Source organism: Agelaius tricolor, unplaced genomic scaffold (genome assembly GCF_023055355.1).
Source record: "Agelaius tricolor isolate 1412-34295 unplaced genomic scaffold, bAgeTri1.0.p SCAF_8, whole genome shotgun sequence".
Lineage (NCBI taxonomy): Eukaryota > Metazoa > Chordata > Aves > Passeriformes > Icteridae > Agelaius > Agelaius tricolor.
Window position 1 is genome coordinate 19,361,266 of NW_027269268.1, and position 19,583 is coordinate 19,380,848.

The 19,583-nt window shown below is 38.9% G+C and overlaps 1 protein-coding gene across 1 annotated transcript in view; it reads right to left on the minus strand.

Annotated features, from left to right (window-relative positions):
* BANK1 (B cell scaffold protein with ankyrin repeats 1) overlaps positions 1 to 19,583 on the minus strand; it is a 135,038-nt gene that overhangs the window by 24,799 nt on the left and 90,656 nt on the right. The gene's annotated exons all lie outside the window — the stretch shown is intronic.

Genomic DNA, 19,583 nt, shown 5'->3' on the forward strand with positions numbered 1-19,583 from the left:
ACTGATATAATATACAATGTTCTGCTAGGAGTAAAGTGAAGACAGAAACATCATGCATTTGCAGTTATGTAGTGATCTACACACTGCAGGCAAAAGGACATCCCTGTGTATCTCTGGATACAGTGAAAGAATACCATGTTCTGACACAAAACACCAAGTTTGTACAGCAAGGATTTAAGCTCACTGGCCTTTTCCTCTCCCTAGCACTTTGCTGAGCTGTCCAGACAGTTCCCAACTCTGCTCCCAGCTGTGAAGCACTCAAAGATTAAGAGAAAGATTAGCAACAGAAAAACATGAAGTCCATAGGGCATGACTGAAGAGCTCAAGGGTGCAAGAAATCTCTGGGGAGCTCATTAGAAACAGTGGTTTGTACCAAAAGCCATGTGTGTGCTGAAAAACCAGAAACGGGACTGCAAAGCATGTTTGGAGTTCTACCTCAGTGACCAAATGTGGCAGTGTGGTGTTTTGTTCCTCTAGAAAGCTCTTAGTTCACAGTGCTGTGCAAAATTAGCCCAAGGAGGGTCAGAACAATGGGTTCTCTAAAACATTATCAGTGTATTTCCTCAAGCTGAAGAGGTGAACTTCTGCTCACCTCTGAAAAGCAAGCCTCTAACACAACTACAGAAAGTTCTGCTGTCTAGAATATAGAACACACATTTTTTAATCACTGATTTTCAGAAACAACTGGAATTTGAAAAAGTGTCAGTTTTTTTAAAAGAAGCTAAGCAGGCCCTTGATTCTCATGTAAGTGGGATACAAAACTATACTCTATTGACACAGTGGAGGCCTCAACAATTAATCAGGACTTTTGAATCACAAAATCTTAACTCCAGGGGTTTGAATACAGCAACCCCAAACAAGACAGGGAAACAGCATGGTCCATATATCATCCAGTCTGCAAGGTTAATTACAAGTAGAATAGTGGACAGTGAAGTCAAGAGGAAGAACTTGTAAGCTTCTGCATGGCGCAGAAAGTGACTGTGAGGAGCTCATGCTGGACTCTGAAGAAGTTTGTTCCAAGTGTATTGCTGCCTCATGGCACCCACAGCCACTGCCCAGGGACAGAGTTCTCACTGCATGAAAGAGGAAAATATTTTGAGAAATAGAGGGTTTTTCTGGGGAACCGAGAATACCTTCTTCCCTGCTGCTGTTTTACACAGCCATCTCCTGAATGCCAGTCTGAAGCACTGCAGCACCAGACTGTGCAACAGGTGCCTCCCTGGCTTCCTCTGTTGCTTTACAAAAACACCTGGATCTTTACACATCTATATTCCCCTTCAACAACAGAGGATTCATCTCTGCCTCCTGTGCCCATATAATGTGTGCACCAGAGAGAGAATTTTGTTTTTCTTGAGCTTCCCTATTATTTATGTAGTTCCTTTATGCTTCACAGGAACAGGATACCTCTCAAAAGCCTCAAAGTTAGGGCTTTTCAGAATATTTATTTTCAAAAGATTTAGGCCTGCATGTGCTAAATGTAAGTGTATATTGTGGGAGTAAAAAGGGACTTTGATATATTTCCTGTGAAGAGAAGACGTGTGTAGAAGAAATCAAGCAAGGAGAGATCTAGATATATTAAGTTCTTCTGCTATAACATTGGAGTACCACACCCAGGAAATTCTTTCAAGGTGAAATTTGAATGTTTCAGAAGACTGAAGGTCAGCTGTCCTGCTAGATTATAGCTGCTCCAACTCAGCTGATAATGCTGAGTTGTAGGGAATTCAGGATGCAATTCAGAAGTTTAGCCCCTGACTACACTTTCTAGAAGTCTCCTGGACCTGTGAGACACAGAAAAGCTGAACAGATGGAAACAGTCTTTAACTAAATATGTTTACACTAGGAAAAAATTCTGTATAATGAATAAATTATTGACAGAAATCTCCTCTGACACCGGGCATGTTGACACCATGCAGCTGAAAATCATGCAGTGTCTCCAAAACCAGTAGAAAGTGTCCTTATTTAAGAATGCAAATCAACATAACTAAATTGGAATAATGCCATGGCTCAGCTTGCAAACCTTGCCCTGATGCCCTGAATGAATGCTCATTGCTGTTTAAGTTTGAAATGTCTTTTATATGGGCTGGGTCTTGTAACTTGAATGTAGTAGTGTAGCTGAACTTCCAAGTTGTTTGAGCCTGCTCGGCTGAAAATGGATCTTTGATTTACTCTAGAGATTTCTTATGGATGTCAAGCCACCTTCCAAAGGAAGAACTAGCTTAACTGGAAAAAAAAAAAGAAGTTGTTCTCAGCACAAGACTGCTTACAAAGGACTATGGAAAAGGGCTCTGAATGTTTGAAACTAGTTTATGAATTAGCAAAATAATTCAAAATAATTCCCCTACTTCAGGATGCTACAGGAATGCTGACATGCACTGAGAGTCTTTTGAGAGACTGAAATTGCTTCAAGTCCTAAGATTAAATGCCACCTCTCAAAGTCAAACTGTAGATACCTAATTTTCTGTCTTTTATACATTTTAACTGTCTTTATTATTGACTTTCAAAAAGGTAAAGTTTTTTAACAGCTTCAAAACTGTTCCACTTATACAAAGCTTGAACTGACTTATCTCAGTACCTTACTCAGGAATTTATTATGAAAATTACTGTAACCATCTTGTCAGAATTTTTTACAATGCTCTTCTGAAGAGCCATCTTTGTAAGGTATGTGTTTGAAAGATTTTCTCCTTGTTAAACTGATACAGTCATCCATGCTGGCAGGGGCTGACACCATTGAAATTAGGAGCATTTACCTTATTGTACAGTGAGTAGTGAAATATTAAAGAATTCAGAGGAATCTAACCCAATAGTGATGTTGTATCAAGTTATGGCAAGAGTGAGAAGCATCTGGACATCTGCACTTCATTTATAAACAGTTACTCACTCACAGGTAAATATAGCAATCACAGCTCATATCAGCCTTTATGTATAAAATATAAATGGCCATATCTAAAATACATCCATATCATTTATTTCTAGAAACAAAGTAAGAACTTCTGATTTGTGTAGGGCAATTTAATCTTCTTCTGGATTCTAGGGCATTTCCAGCTGCCTGTTGGATAGAATTCAGGCTTGCAAGGAGACATCCCAAAAATACCCTCCAGTCACACTAAGGCCTGTTCTTCCAAGGCTGAGACAAATCTGGTTGCCTGATTTGTTTATAACATGTCACCACAACATTCCTTCTTATCCCACTCCCAACATTCAAAGTTTGCAGTTCTGCCAAGAATGCGTTGCTCATTTGTCTGTCTCCCACTGCTCTGTAGCTCAGCATTTCACAGCAGAGGACAACTACAGCATAGCTGTCTTACAGGCACAGTTTTTGAGGCATCATCTTCTGACTATTAAGCAACAAGATAACATTCAAGTCACTACCAGTCACCCGGAGTTGAACCTGTGTTGATCACCAGGAAACACCAATTTCTACCATGTGACTTTCTTGAGAGGCACCAGTCCAAAAGATTCCAGCAGCTGCCCTCTCCCTCTGCTGATATGGAGCCCTGATCCTCCTGGGATTTTGAGAAACAAGTTGTCAAATGCTGGTTAAAGCTACCACAGTCTATATGGGCTTGCTAGAAAGGCTGCAAGAGCAAATAGAGCCAAGATCCAAGAACAGTGGTGCTTTTAAAAGTATCTCATACCAACTGAGCAGGTATGTGGATGTCTACATCTTTGGAGTCAGGGCATCCTAAAGAAAATAAGCATTTTCTCTAAATATCATTAGAGAAGAAAACTAAGAGGAGATGGTCTCATTTGCACTTTTTATTTCAGCACTTTTTGTTTTTTTTTTCTCTTCAGTGCACATCTCAATGAGGCAAACAGTCCTCTTTGAACAGTAAAATCAACAGCTTTGAAAACCTAGAAGTTGATGTGAACCGCAAACACTTCAAAATTTCATGTAACTGTATTAAGAGTGTGTCCACTCAAATCACTACACTGTATCATGGACTTGGAAGGAATTTGAAAAATCTTTCTATTATTTAAATTGCTAACAGGATACTGAATAGTACAAGAGCCAAGATGATACTAATTAATAAGCCTTTCTATTTTCACAATGAATTGTTGAAAAATACCCTTAAAAACCATCTCTTATTACTTCTGATTTCTTGTTAGCTCAATTTCATTTTGTGCCTTGGTCCTTCTCACAGTATTCTTAAGTGCCTATGCTATAATTCTATCATGACATTAGCAACCTGATACAGCTTCTACTTCCTGTGGACTTCATAATCCTACTTTGGGTTGTTCTCTTGCTACTCTTTCAACCTTTCCTTCACAATGCGGCAAGCATGCACTCAGATATGCTTTTTAATTCTTTATTTTTAATGCTGCTATTATATTGTTATTTTTCATTCCTGTCATAGAAACCAGATACAATAACATATCTTAGACTGCTCTCACCAAGGTTACCCTGTCTGGACAACTTCAAATGATCTCCTCTTCTTTGTTTACATGGAAAAGAGCCCTCTAGCTGTTCCCTTGACTTAAAAAGTCAAAACCTTATCAATGCAATTAAAAACTTGTGGGAGAGTGTCTCTTGCTGTATTCCTTTCCAGACAGATGCTGGTGACCTGGACCTCAGTGAAAGCCTACATACTGGTACACAAACACACAGAAAACATCCTCCCCCCAGGAGTGAATTTAAGCACAGAACAAAATGGGATGTAAATAGGGTAAGTAATTTCACACCTCAAGACAGAAGAAATTGTTTTCCTTGGCTGGATGTTTCCACCATTTCTTTGTCATAGGTGTACCAGATTTGCTTTCTAATGTTCTTGCTTTCAGACAAACTGGACTGAGACACAGCAGTTGGATTTTTTTTCCCCCAGCCCCGGGTGCTCGTACCACTCCTCAGACCTACCAGCACTGTCTGCTTAGACTCTCAATGCAACAACTGAAGCAAAAGGGATATATTTCCATCTACCTTCACAGTTTTTGCTCCTTTTCTCTCACCCTCACTGTGGTGTAGCCTACACTATGCCCATTATCACTGTCCTGTCAGAGCTTTCCAGAATGCAGAGGTCAGAACTAGTGTACCATAGGAAATACTTTCCATTTGCACTTTCAGGTCTTCATGAAATGCAAGCAGGTAATTTGGCAAACACATATTTCATTTAGTTCCAACTGCATCCCTGAGCCTAGTGACCAGCTATTATTCTGGTTATAAAAATTTTTCTAACTCTCAAGTCTGCATTAATTACGAATATTCACATATTCTACAATGTAAAATATTCATCAAAGTACTGGAAGTGTTTAAGTATTTATGACTCATTTTCCCAGGGTCCTGTATGAGCACCTGGAGAAATGACTGAGAAAGTGAGCTTCATAAAGTTGATTGCATACATGAGGACAGATTCAACATTGTTGTTCATTAGCTTTATTAATATCAAACACCTTTAGTACCCTATTAGCTTGCTTGATAACTCAGGCTTGCAAAAAACCATGAGAAAACCCTAAAGCATAAGGGCAATGAATCTTTCAATACAGTGTTACAATCTAAGACAAAAACCAACGTGGTTGTAAAGCCGGGCAGGTGGGAAGAGCAGTGGTGGAAAAAAACTTTCCTGCACATGTTCTGCCATGCAATACTGAAACAAACAGGGCTTTAAAGCAGTGTGGGCTGAATCCAGCCCTTGAAACACTTGAACTCACTCTCCTGACCTAAGCAAGACTTGTCTTAGAAAAAGCCAAGAGTGGCATATACTATCCTTCCAGCCAAAAGTGCTGCTGCCATCTGCTTGCTCCCCATGTGTCAGAGCCAGCTGATGTGCAATGCAGTCTGCTCACTGAGGAAGCACAGCTGAGCCAGCCCTGTGTGCTCCACCCTGCTGCCCAGCTGGGCCTCAGCTCTGTTGTCTGCTTCATCACAGGAGAGAAGGCAGAGCCTCAGCCCCACACCACACCTGCACATCTCAGGCTGTGCCCAGGAGCTGCACATGCAGCGCTGCTGAGCCACAGAAATCAGCGCTTCCAACTCCCAGAAATGAAATTAGAACAGCCTTCCCTGCTCTATTTGTTTACAGGAAAGGTGTGAGGGCATTAGAAGTCTCTGGGACTTTTCTCACTGATGCCTTTCAAGGTTGTGTTTCCCATGATTTCCCTTCAGTTTACTGTGCCTTATGGAAGCCTCGCAGCATCAACACCAGATTTCAGATCTCACAGCGTCTCTGACATCCATTATCCAGCTGGGCAAGAGGAAATTGACTTAAAACTGTGTGTGCCACACAGGTTAGACCACAAAAAGAACAGGTATTTAACATCAGTAACTGTTTTTGAATAAAGCTGCTCATTCTAGGAACAAAAGGCAATGACTGATCTGTTAGTCCGAATGACTTCTCAGAGTAGCAGGCAAACACAACTTACTGCAAACCTCTCATGCCTTCCTCACACAGCTGTTTACACCATGTGGCTTTTTATTAGATGTCTGGACATAATAAACACAGTCATGTTGTTGAATCTTAAATATATATTACCCCTATCCCCATTTGCCTTTGACATATATCCATTAGGCCTTTAAATTCCAGCAGTTTTATGTGTTCAAGGTCAGGATGAAGAGGGCTTTAAGCAACATAATCTAGTGGAAAATGGCAGGTGGGGTGGACTAGATGATCTTTAAAATTCCCCTTTGATTCTACCTGAGGAGGACACAAGATTTTGGAATCTTTCAAAGGCATGTTCCTGCTGTGTAAAACTGCAGCATTATCATTCCCAGATTTCTTTTTTGGGGTCATAGGTGTGTGCATAATTTCTTTGTTTATCTGTATGGGTTTCAGTTTAACCCAACACTTTCTACCTTTTTTTCATGTTAATTCAAATCAGGAGTATCACATGATCTGGTGGACAAGCATGCTTATGTGCTGATCACACTAATCCTAACAAATTAGAACACAAAACCCACATACTAAATAAGGTATAAAACCAAGAAGAACACAGAACGACAGTAAAAATAATACTGTGACATTCACAGTAATTTGTAAAATTCCCTCTGCATAAAATTTGTCCCAAGTCTCAACTGCTACCATGTTGTCTGCAATAATGAAAGATAACAAAATTCTAGAGTTCCAATTCCATTATGCTAAAGGTACATAAAATGTACATAACTACCAAAAAAAGAGATTACATAGAATAAATGAGAAATAAAATGCTCCACTGCCAAATTCTACTGATTTTGTGATCAGTCTGGAGCAAATGTATGACTGAAACAAAGTATTTGTACTATATTAAGAAACTAAACAAATTAAAACATCAATGAATACCTAACTTTGGGCTCAGAGATTTTAATAACAGCAAAAAGGAATTGTTTCATTTGAAATTGTCTATTGTAATCTTAAATAATTTTTTTCTGGGCTCCTTGATTAAACCATTTCATTTGTATGTTTACTTTAACTTCATTACAAGCAGATCTGCTGCACTGCATATCAGCCAGCATCCCTGAACTGATCCCAAATAATTGCACAAAATAATGTTGCAATTTCACACTTTGTATGCTTGTCTATCAAATCACAGCAAACTTTCTGCAACTTTGTTAACTCCTGCTTTTCAGTGAGTTTCTCGGGGAGGTGGGGGGGGAAGCCCTCCCTTTGTAGGAATTCACACCCACTGGGAAACAAATATACAAAAAAGACCCAGAATAAGTAAAGGCTTGGTGTGTTGATAATTGTTCACTTATTTTTATACAGCCTTTATGACTATGCCTGGAGACAGAAACATTTACTGCAAGAAAAGCAAAAGGAGACTTCTAATCACACAACTAAATTTACTGGTATATACAAAAATATGTTCTTAAAAATCAAATTGCTGCAGTCTCCATTTGAAGAATTTGTGCTCACTTTCCCTCTTCTGGGCATTTATGCTGTTCTCTAATCTAGCTACTGAGTATCAAGGGATTTTTCTTCTGAACATTCAAAAATAAAATTTCTCCTCAGACTCATTTTAGCTCATTTCTCCTTTAATGACAATACTTGTTACTTCACTTTTCACACACCCACACAATTTTTTGAAAGACTTTCAAATCTTGTATAGTACTGATTCTGCTGAAAAAAATATCCACTACTGTTTGACAGGCTGTGTAATCATTGCAAACTCCACAAAAGCACTCCCAGCTCTCACACAGGTTAATTTTTTCAATCTAGCAGGGTAAGAATTTTTCTTGCTTTTCTGATTTTTTTTCCTGGGCAAAACAATAACCATTCTCCAGAGAGCTTCTCTTTCACTTGATGACTGTGATCACACTGCTTGAACTCTCAGTGGAGTTTCTGAATTACCACTCCCTAAGCAGATCCAGCAGTAGCAGAGAGAGATTCACAGAATCATTTAGGTTGGAAAAGACCTCCAGGATCATCAAGTCCAACCACAAACCTAACACTGCTAAGTCCCACTAGGCCCTGCCCCTAAGAGCTGTGGCAGCTTGTGGGACCAAAACCTGAACCAGCTGCACTCCTTTGCCAAGCCAGCACCTGCCTGTTGAAATTCAGTTATTAATTTTCCCTCCACTTATTTCTTTAATGCCTGGGAGATTTTGCTTTACATTTCCTGAGATTAGTTCATTAAAATACTAATTTCAAGCAGCAATTTTCTGCTGGTGAGCACTGCCTGTAGTGCTGATACACTCAGCTGCAGGACAGTTCATAGATGCTCAGGTCCCTGGAAGTGGAAGAGGAGGTTGAAGATTAATTGACTGAATGACTGACAGAAAATACAACAGAATTCTACATCTCATACCTGCTTATTTCTGCTTTTGTTTCACCTAGATGGCACACATGAAAGTTTTTTTTTTAAATCTAAAACATGAAAAAGTCATTAGCACTGAAAATCCCAGATTCTCTTAGCAAATTACATAAGCAGGTAAGAATTTTGCCTTTGTAAAGCATAAATATGTTTTGGATGACCACATCATCCACAAGTGTGAAATATTTCAAATACTGCAGAGTAGCAGCTAGACAGAAACACACCTGAAAGTGTAATGGGCAAGTGGAAGAGCAACACTTCTGGAAGGCTCAATATTAGCACAACAGAACAGCTGATGCTTAAGGAAGAAGAGTAAAAAAAATGGCATTTAGCAAGGTTTTGGGCTCCTGAAAGGATCAGTGACTATCAGGAAAGAAAGGAAGAGGGTGCAGAAGGCATTGAGAAAATGCATTGAACCTGGTCACAGCCCAGGCAACTTTCATCTCCTTTTCATGTAATGAGGAAAACATGGTCTGGCTGAGGAAAAGAACATTCAGTACTGTTTGTTTCAAAGCCCTGTGCTCCAGATTACTGACAAGGATGTCATGGACTGTACTCTATAGTTGCATAGATGCTCCTGGCAGAACATTTATGATTTATCACTGGTCTCAGGCTCTCCAGCACTAACACATCATCATTCCTCATTTCCTACCCTGCATTCCATATACACACTGCAGAGTGCTACCCTAACATTTAAACAGCTGCTGTATTTTGCATGAGAACTACATTTTAGATGCCAAGAGTCACAATATTGTAATTCGAACTCAAGTAACAGAAATTTCTGCATTCTCTGGTGACTTCTGAGATTCTGCCCTTCTGCCCTGAATCTTGGTAAACACTCAGAAATTTTTCTTCTTTTACAGAAACTAGCAGGAGCTTTGCTCTATCTAGGCAACTTTTAAAAATATATTGCACTAAAGTAGAATAGGATAAAGTGTCGAAATCTGTGAAATACCATGGTATTTCTACAATATTTTCTACATACATGTGCTAAGAATAGTCAGAGTTTTCAGATATGGGTGTTGTTAATATTCAGGTTCTTAAAATCTTTGCAATCCTAAACAATAGGAAAGCTAAAGAATGAGAAAAGCAGTTGAAATAGCAGTTATTACCTGTACTGCATTCAACTATGTCTATTAAAATATAAACCATAAACAAAACCAGCAAAAATTATCCAGCAAAGCACTTCTGTGGGAAAACACTGCTACAGTATGTGGTAATATCAGGCACTTAATAAAAAACAAAAGCAAGAAAAAAGGCAAATGTAAGAAACATAAAAAAAGTAAACCTTTTCCACTCTGAAGCAGGTGTCATGTAAATTAAACCTTTAGTCAATCAGATAATTAATTAGCCTCTGCAGAAATTAGTCTTCAAATCCAAGTAAGATAATTCTCTTATTTTTGCTTGACTCTAAATAGCTCTACACACAGTGCTGGATTTGCTTTCAGATTCAACTATTATAAATTTGCCATGAGTACCCTGGCCATTCTGCATTATTCTTTTAGTTCAGGTATATCTTGCAATTTATGAACTGAAGGACAGTGATACTGTAGTTAAAGTAAAAGAAAGCAAATGAGATGACAGGTTCTGCCTGAGAGTTTGCCTCTTTTTTTCCTAAAATAGAGATGATATTTTTTTTCATTCTATAAGCAAGTTTCAGGACTTGGTAACAACCAGTAAACTACTTTGAGAACTCTTTAAGTGTAACTCAATTCAAGTGCAAGCTCTTCTCTCTCTCCCAAAAAGACAATCTATGCATTGGCCAGTGACTCTACTGTGCTCAGACAAACCATTTCATTTTAAAGTGCTTTGCTGATTTCACATGTTTCAGTGACAGCTGTTTCTATTCTATATCTGTATATTTACTACATTCAAACTGTATCAGTTGTCTCAGAAATACACCCTGCATTCACAGAAAACAGCTAAAAGAGACAGAATTCCAATCTTATTTGGGTCCATTTTTCATACAGCACACAAGCAATATGAAATTCATCTTCCTGGCTTCTACAAACCCTCTGACAATCCAGACCCCAAAACAGAGGAAAGAAAGTAGCAGTAGAGAAAAAGAATGCCAAGCTTCTTTTAAAAAGTATAACAAAAGTACTTGCAACTCAGCAAAATAAAATTATTTTCAATGATCTGTTATGTATATAAAGTCACCTTGTGTTTCACCTGAATATTTCCATTGTAGAATCACAGAATGGATGGGGTTTAAAGAGACATTAGAGATCACCCCCCTTGCTGTGGGCAGGGACTCCTCCTGCTAGATCAGGTTGCTCAGAGCCCCATCCAACCTGCCTTGAACACTTCCAAGGATGGCACATCCACAACTTCTCTGGGCAGCCTGTTCCAGTGTCTCACCACTCTCACAGTAATGAATTTGTTCCTAACACCTAATCTAATCCCATCCTATTTCAGTTTGAATCCATTCCCCCTTGTCCTGTCCCTACACGCTCTTGTAAAAAGGCTCTCTAGCTTTCTTGTAGGCTCCCTTCAGGCACTGGAAGGCCAGGCCACAATTAGGTCACCCCAAAGCCTTCTCTTTTCCAGGCTGAACATTCCCAATTCTCAAGTCTTTCCTCATAGGAGAGGTGCTCCATTTCTCTAACCATCTTGTTGGCTATGAAGAGAAACTCCTGCTGTTTGAGCAAAAAATTATACAACATGAGATGTGAGTTAACAGAAGGTGCTACTGAAATAATAGAGGCTTATTTGTTCTAATTTTATGTGGTATTTCTCTCTGAAATGCTCCCATATCTTAAGGAAAACACCAAGTTCTCTTAGTTTTGTTTTCTTACTGAACAGTAACAAACTAACAGTGAGCAGTCACCTGTTCTTTAGGAGTCTTTCTGAGAGTAGATCTATGGGATTTGTAGCTGAGATCACACACACTTGTGAAACCTGCTGTGGTATGGGGTCTCTGCCCCTAGACAAGACCATCCTACTTGACCTATGATGTTTCCTTCCCTGTATCTTCACCACAGCCTGATTTCACTGTAACTGCTTTCCATGTAATCCCCCAAAGCAGACAGATTAATATATCCAGCATTGTATCCTCTCAGAATTTGACACGAACAAATGTGGGTTGAACAACAAAATGCACTGAATTGTGTGCTATATATCATAAAATCTGTCTCACCTGAGGAAAGGCTAAACAAATATAGGTGTTTTGCATAAATCCAAAAGAAATATATTCCCTGACTGATGACTCAAATACAATTAGTGGCTGCTTGCAGAAGGTAAATGAGTATCTGCTAAAAGCCATAAAAATCACTTTTGATGGTATGATATGCATTGAGACCTACTTCTGCTTCAGGAGAGACATACAAATAACTATGTCATTTCTGAACTATGTAATTTCTGTTCCAAGAAGTGAGTAACAGTTTTTCTTCTCAATTTAGGGTGGGGGGAGCCAATCAAACTGGAGTAATCAGCCTGCTTCTATGCTAGTAACATCACTATTGGGAAATGCTTAGCAAGCACAGCTCACTAAAACTGTATTTGACAGCCATTTTAATGGCAGCTGCTACAAGATTACAACTTGACATGAATACAGATCTCAGATATTACCTTTTCTGTAAGCACTTTCAGTTCTCAAGACAAGAAAGGAGGAGCAAATGACCAAAAGAGCCAAGATGGAAAATGAGAGAGGAAAAGGGCAAAGCAACCTACATCTGACACTCAGTGTGGGGTTTCCTACAGCATCATGTTCTTGTTTAATACCAGCAATGTTAGTCTCCTGCAATTACCTGCTCACTCCATTGTGTGTTTCTAATCCACAGTCAGGATCCAGAAGTGTAGTTACTGAGGTTTATCATTTACAGCAGTGGGCCAAGCTTTGCTTTATGCAGACACACCTGCAGCATTAGTGTAGAATGAGATGCTGATGAACCTGGGATGTAATGAATTAGTGGACTGGGCTTTTCTCCTGCTCCCATCTCTCTTTCAGACACCTTGTAGCCACTACTATCAATAATACCACATTATTAACTACTAACAGAAAAGCAATTTCAGCAAGCTGAGGTATTTGAGTTACTATTAAGCAGTTGGATTCTTCTATTTCACTTTTTTTTTTAAAGAGAATTTATGTTTTTTTCCTAACAGGACATACAGCAATTTTTAACCAGCTCATTCCCCTTCATCTTCTCTGCCCCCAGCACCACACAGAAAGTAGCTATTGGGTGTAAAGACTGTAATTTTACAAGAACTCAGGAGGTGAAAGGACCCAAGCAGTGGATGGAAGAAAAATAGCAGTCAGTTACAAAAGATATCCCATTTGATTCTTTCCCCTGAGGCCTCTGCCAGTCATGTTTTGCATACTCTGCTGCATGTGCATGCTGGGCAACACTCCTGGGGCAGATCTTCATGTGTAGTACAATATGTGTCAGCCTCAGAAGGACTGTGACATTCTACATGAAGCCCTGCCACCTATTTTTTTTTTCCTAAATATGTGTAACAGTGGAGGAAGAATATCTGAATCTAAAGATCTATACAATGCACCTATAAATATGGGTCTATGGAGAAAAAAAGTTACAAATGGACTAGTGTGTCTCACTTGAAGGTCACCTGTCACAACTGATCTCCTATTAAATGTGGTTACCCTGGCAAGCAGGAATAAAAAAAAAAAAAAAAAAGTATATTTATTACCTGTTGCCCATAGCATTCTGGTATTGTTTTTCAATTGACTGCCTAGTGTCCTGCTTTATCTTTTTGTTTCCATGTTAGAGCCCAAATTCCCTTTTGTGGAAATTTAATAAGGCATCCAAACTCTGTCATGCAATTCCTGTGATGGGTAAATTTTGGATATTCACATTTCACTGAACAAACTCACAGCATGTGTAACTTCATGCAGCAGTGTGTGATGCTGAGGATGTTTAGAAATTGGATTTATTGTGGAATTATTTTAAAATAATCTCTAATGCTGAAGAGAGGTTATTGTCACAGCAGGCATATGTAGAACATTGAGAGAATTTTGCAGGTTATGAAGGAATGAGTGGGCAGTGTGAATAGGAAACCTTAAAATTCAATATGTTTTGAAATTCAAAATCTTTAGTAAAACCATAAAGAGACAATGCTATTTCAGGGGAGTTACAGCTTAAAGAATATGAAAATCAGCAAGACCCAAGTGTATTTCATATTGGGATTTCTATTCCTGTCTAAAATGCTTGAAATGTTTGTGTTCTCTGAGTGCTAGCTGAATTGTTGCATAGATGAGAGCTGAGGAACCCAAGAGTAAAAAAAAAAAAAAGTCTTTTTTTGGATTTGTCTTGAGACTAAGAGGCAAGAGAGATACAAAGGACCAAATGTCTTGCTTTAACAAACTGGTTAAAAAACCAAACCATTCCTGAAAAACAGGAAGTCACATCAGAGATTAATATGAAACTTGCAATTTCCAGGCTGTCTCTACTTCAGCAGCAAGGACAGGACCGACTGACAGAAGAGAGAGGTACAGATTGAGACATGAACAAGGACCTTGAGGCCTGAGTCAAATTCAGTGTCTTGCTGCACTGTGGAGCAGCAGGCCCTGGCTAACTCATGCTGACCTAGTGAGCAGCAAACCCCACCCAGGAAGAGAGATGATCAGCACAGAAGATTTGGGGCTTTCACCCTTGGTCACACCTGCAGCTCACTGTTCCATGAGCAATTTGTTCACTCTTCTTACCCTGGGGTGGTTGAAGCTATTGCACTCATGTTTCTTGTACTTTAGGAGAGTTTAGATTAATAAAGGAACACAAGCTCACAAGTACTGAGCCCGCCCCAGCTGATTTAATAATTTCTTTGCTATCAGTTCAAATGGGATGTCTCCCCTTCAGAACTGCAGGCTCTGCAGACATACAAGTGCTTTGTATGACTGTTGCAATGGAATAAGTTAAATTTTGACATTTTGCTAAAAGCCATTTCACTAATGATGACAGTGATTTGGCACACCTGGAAGAAAGGAGAAAAGCACTGACATGCAAACAGATTCTGTTGCTTGGGAAGTTCTTCCCAAGATCTGTACATGACTCATAACCTACCAGTATGCTGCAAAAAGCAAATCAAAAAACAGCACTCTATAGCCCAAGGGATACATACCTCACATCATTTTTCCTTCCCATTAGAAAAGGCAAAGTTGGAAAAAAAGCCCAAAACCAACCTCTTTCCTGCACAGTTTTGGAAACAATGGAGTCCTCTGTGACCTAGGTTTGTCTGTGATGTGAGTGAACAGAAGAGGCAATAAAATGTTTAAGAGAAGGATGAGAGAACAGATGAAGACACACTACCAAACTCAGTGTCCACCAACAAATGATTCTACATAAGAGACTGAACTGAGGTTTTTGTACTTCAGCAGTTCTCCATTGGAGAAACTCAGGATGGTTGTTCACTGACTTAATTAAAACCTTGATAGATGAATGACAACCCTGTTTCTGTGACAAGGCATTGATGTTTCTAGGGAGAGGAAGTTTTAGTACTTAATACTACTTGTACATTGTAGTATATCAAGGAAATTGCCAAAGTTAACACAAAAGACTCATCTGACATGGAAATGTTGCCTCAAGAGATTATTCAAGGAAATAATGATGGTGTTCTTCATCATAACCCATGTCTACACACTAAAATAGCAACTATGACTCTTCAGCCTGATTCAGTGAAATACACAATTTAGAAGCTTTAGCAACAGCTTTTATTTACATTTTTATACTTCATTTCATTTTGCTCTACATGTTCAGATGTTGAACTAGTCAGGACATTCAGATTTCCCTTCTTCACTGGTTTAACTTTTTGACTGCCTCATATAATAAAACACTGTCAGTCAATGTTCAAGATGTAAATGTAGACTTTAAAAAAATACACAACATCCAAATTGCTTTTGATAATATAAGAAGAGTAAACTTTAGCTCTGCAGAACTCTAAATATTGGCACAAAAAGGGATTGGGGAGAGGCTCTTTTGCCTCCAAACACCTTGAGAAGCTGAAACAAATCATTTGTCCTCACAGTTCACAGTGCAGGATTGTGTATCCCAAAACTCACACCCAAGCTATGTACCCAGTTAAAATGGAGGCAAATAACTAGGAGAAACCTATTAAGACCAACAGAAAGAAATTTTAGGGAATGAGCTGTTTCACGTTTAATGCCTTGACAGTCTTTCTAATCAAAGTACCAGAATATCCTTTACCAGCCCAGTAGATTTTAGGGCAATGTCCTATAGAGCCAGAAGAGAAAAAGTGGCCAGAGAAATTCTTCATGTAAACCTTTTGTTCCACAAAGCATCTAGTAAGGGTGCCAGTCTCTCAAAGATATTGTGTTTTTCACTGTAGTTTTCTGTCAAATTAATCCATGTGAATACAGATATCACAGCCTGAAATACTGTGCATACTCCAAATCAACATACAGAATGTATTAATGCTCTGTAATTACAGAAGTTCATCTGCATCACCACAACTTGTGGACTACCAAAGTCAAAGAAAAGTCTCTGTGGGGTGTATATGAACAGGCTTTCACTGAATTACAAGGTAAAAATATTTCAATAAACCTAATTCTCTTCTATATTCAGTAGTAAAGCTGTCACTGTTATCAACTGTTGCAGTGTTTTAAGCACAGGAGTTAATATGGAACATGCATTGTCAAAAAAGGAAAAAAGGAAAGAAGAAAAGGAAAAACTGGAAAATGGAAAAATAGGAAAAAAGAAAATGAGGGGAAAAAAAAAGAAAAAGAATTCCAAAACCAGTGAAAGTTTTACCAGAAAAATATAAATAGCCACCAAAACCAGAGAAAATGAAACAGAGACACAAAAATGAGAAGCATTAAAAAGAGAAAGCAATTTATAAAGAAAGAAAAAATAATATTTAAATCAAGCTATGTTGCTTTTCAACATCATAGTCAGAATATTATGCCTTCAGGCAGTCTTAAGAGAAGATAACCCTCAAATCTGGCAAGTTCTATAATTCATGTTCTTCATATGAAAAGAGAGCTATGTTTGCACACATACAGGATGTTTATGACACCACTTGTGGCATCTGTGGCTGAAGGTAAAGGGTCCCTGTGATACAAGCAGTACTTTGAAAATGTAGTAATTCCTTAAACATTAGTGGAACAGCACAGCCATCTCCAGTCCTTTACGCGTTGCAGAAAAGCTGAAGACAAGCTTTTTGTTTCTTTTGTGGGGTTCAAAAAGAAAAAGGACATTGAGAGTATCTGAAGATAGATGCTGTGACCCTTGGGAAAGAGCTGGAAACAACAGAAATGAGAAAATCCTGTGGGAGCTCTAGTGAGCAGCAGAGGAGCATCCTGATGTACTGGCTGAGTTTGATGAACAATCCTGTGCACACAAAATAAAAGGTAGCAGCAGACCTGCTTTGACCAACAAAAAGAGCAGTGGTATAAACACCAGGAAGCAACTTCCTACAAATAGAGAGAAGTACTCAAACCATGCCCCAACACCCACTGAAGCAAACAAGTTTTGCACAGAGAACTGATGCTATTTTTATCTCCTGTCAACCACAAACATCACCACTTAAACTTCCTCTTCCAAAACCAAGAATTATCACTGGGAAATTGCTTCAGTTGTAAGAAAACCATGCTATCTTCTACTCAGACTCACAATATGGACACCATCTCCCTGCATTTTTATCACTGCAGATATATAAAAACAAGTTCTGGTAAATACAGAGAGAAAATGGCTTTTTTCCCCTTCTCTGATCATATTTTAACATGATTTAAAAAAAAACCCTGAAGCTGAAATCTGTGGCATTGAAAAGCCCCACAACTTTATAAACAAAAGAAGAATCAAATTCTACTCCTTTTCTGAAAACTAGAGTTCTTAGCTGTTTATACAAGGTGCTATAAATTATATACTGTGCCAGAAAGCAACATCTTTTCTTTGGTGCCCCCCAATGTTTAGGCTGCTTGGTTTAATCTCTTAGATCCCTACAAAGCCTCCAGTTTCTTTCTCTGGTGCTCCTTCTTGGTAGAGACTGGTTATTGCACCTTTCCCAGGACTGCAGTCTGAGGGCTGGAGGAGCAGGGCTGGCTCCTGATACTCTGAAATTCCTTAGGCATTAATTTGTCACAAGCTCCAGCCTTATGCATAAGGGGAAAATTTAAAGCTCATACAATCTCTAAATTTTTCAAGGTTTTTAAACTATTTACCTCATGAATTAACATAGAAAAATTACAAATATCTGTGAAACAACAGATGCTCACATATCCTACTGCACTCCAAATTCCTTGCCATACTTCAGCATTCCTTGGGGCTAGGTCAGAGGTTCAACACACAGCTTTTCAAGAGAAAAGGGCACCAGTTTCCTTTTTTAAAGGCAATTTTCCCCTTTCTTTTCCTCTCCAAACTTCATACTTCAACCACTTTTGTTTTATAACCCACTCCTCCTCACCTGGGGACTCTTCCATCAGCCTCCTTAGGTCAGCCAAGTCCCACCAGCTGATCTGTTGCTAAGTTACTACTCCTCTGTGCTTCAGACTCAAAAAATTATCTGTCTGGGCAGCAGCCAACTTTTTGTAAAATATCACTACAAATATGTGTTCACTGTAGTTAAAATGACCTGTTATTTTTGCTCCCTGGTATTGAAGATACTCTTCTTCTTCTCTCTGGTAAATTTTATAACAATACAGGAACAAAAGATTGCCAAGAAACAAGCCAAGCTCCATGTTCACAGGCTTTCTGTGGACTCTGTTTCCAGCATTGAAGAGAAGTCCCAAGCTGCACTACAAGTGAACCCAGAGCCCACCCTCTCCCTCCCATTTTAACAGCATGAGACAAACCTGGAGAACATGCTCAGAGCAGGCACTTCTGCTTTACATGAAGCTAATCATGCCAGCTGTATCTTGCTGTAGCAAATGGATGGACCTGTACGGATGGATTTGTTCTGCTGTTTCCATCAGAACTCAAATCCATTACAATTTGACCTTCCTACACAGCATCTTCCAAAGTTCCCAGATTTTTTACCCCAAAATCTTCAGTTACAGTCTCATTCTTATTTCCCAGTTATTAGTTGTAAGCCCCACTAATTCCCTCATCTCCCCTGAATTATTTTAGAGTCCCTGAGCATCCATGAGTGGAGAATTGAGAAATTAAGAGCAAATGAGACAATTTTTTTCCTCTTCCTTGATTTCTGCAGGCAAAAACTGTCTACAACAGGAGATTTGATGAGTACTAGACTTGTGTCACAGTCTTTGCTCTTAGAGAGGCTGTCAGTATTTCCAGATTGCGGCAAAATATTTTTCAAATTCCTCCCCATGTCCAGCCGTGAATTTTACAACTGCAATACAAAATGCTGTGCTGCTTTTGTTTTGGATTCCTCCTTTTCTTTTTTCTTGCTTGGGATGGCAATAACACTGGCTGCCAGTTTACCTTGCAGATACACCACCCAACAGGCACTCCTCACAAAGCCATTGCCTTCTTTTCTCCACCTAACCACATGGAAATTGCTACCTTTTGTGTTTTCCAACTAAGCACATTGAATAACTTCTAAAACAAAGACAGAAGGCTGCTTGTGAAAGATCTCTAGCAAGTCTTGCTTCTGCTCTGTCTACCAAACAATTTAATAGGGGTTTTTCAACTGTCTTCAGCAGGAATTTGATGTTACGCCTACAGCATCAGGAGATGAATTTAGTGGAGAATTTAGGAGAAAATATTATCAGGCCCTTAAAAAAAAAGACAACTTAAAAGGAATAGAAAATTAATTGAGCAGTAAGCTGAGCCGTGATATTAAGTGCCAGGTTCAAAAATGAGTATCTTTACTATAGAAACTATTTCCAACAGCCTCATTTTCAACAGATAGTATTATATTGTTGTATTTTACAATGCAAGGGTTTTGCAAGATAAAAGACTACTGACAGTGAATAAAGACATGAAAACTCTGGTCTC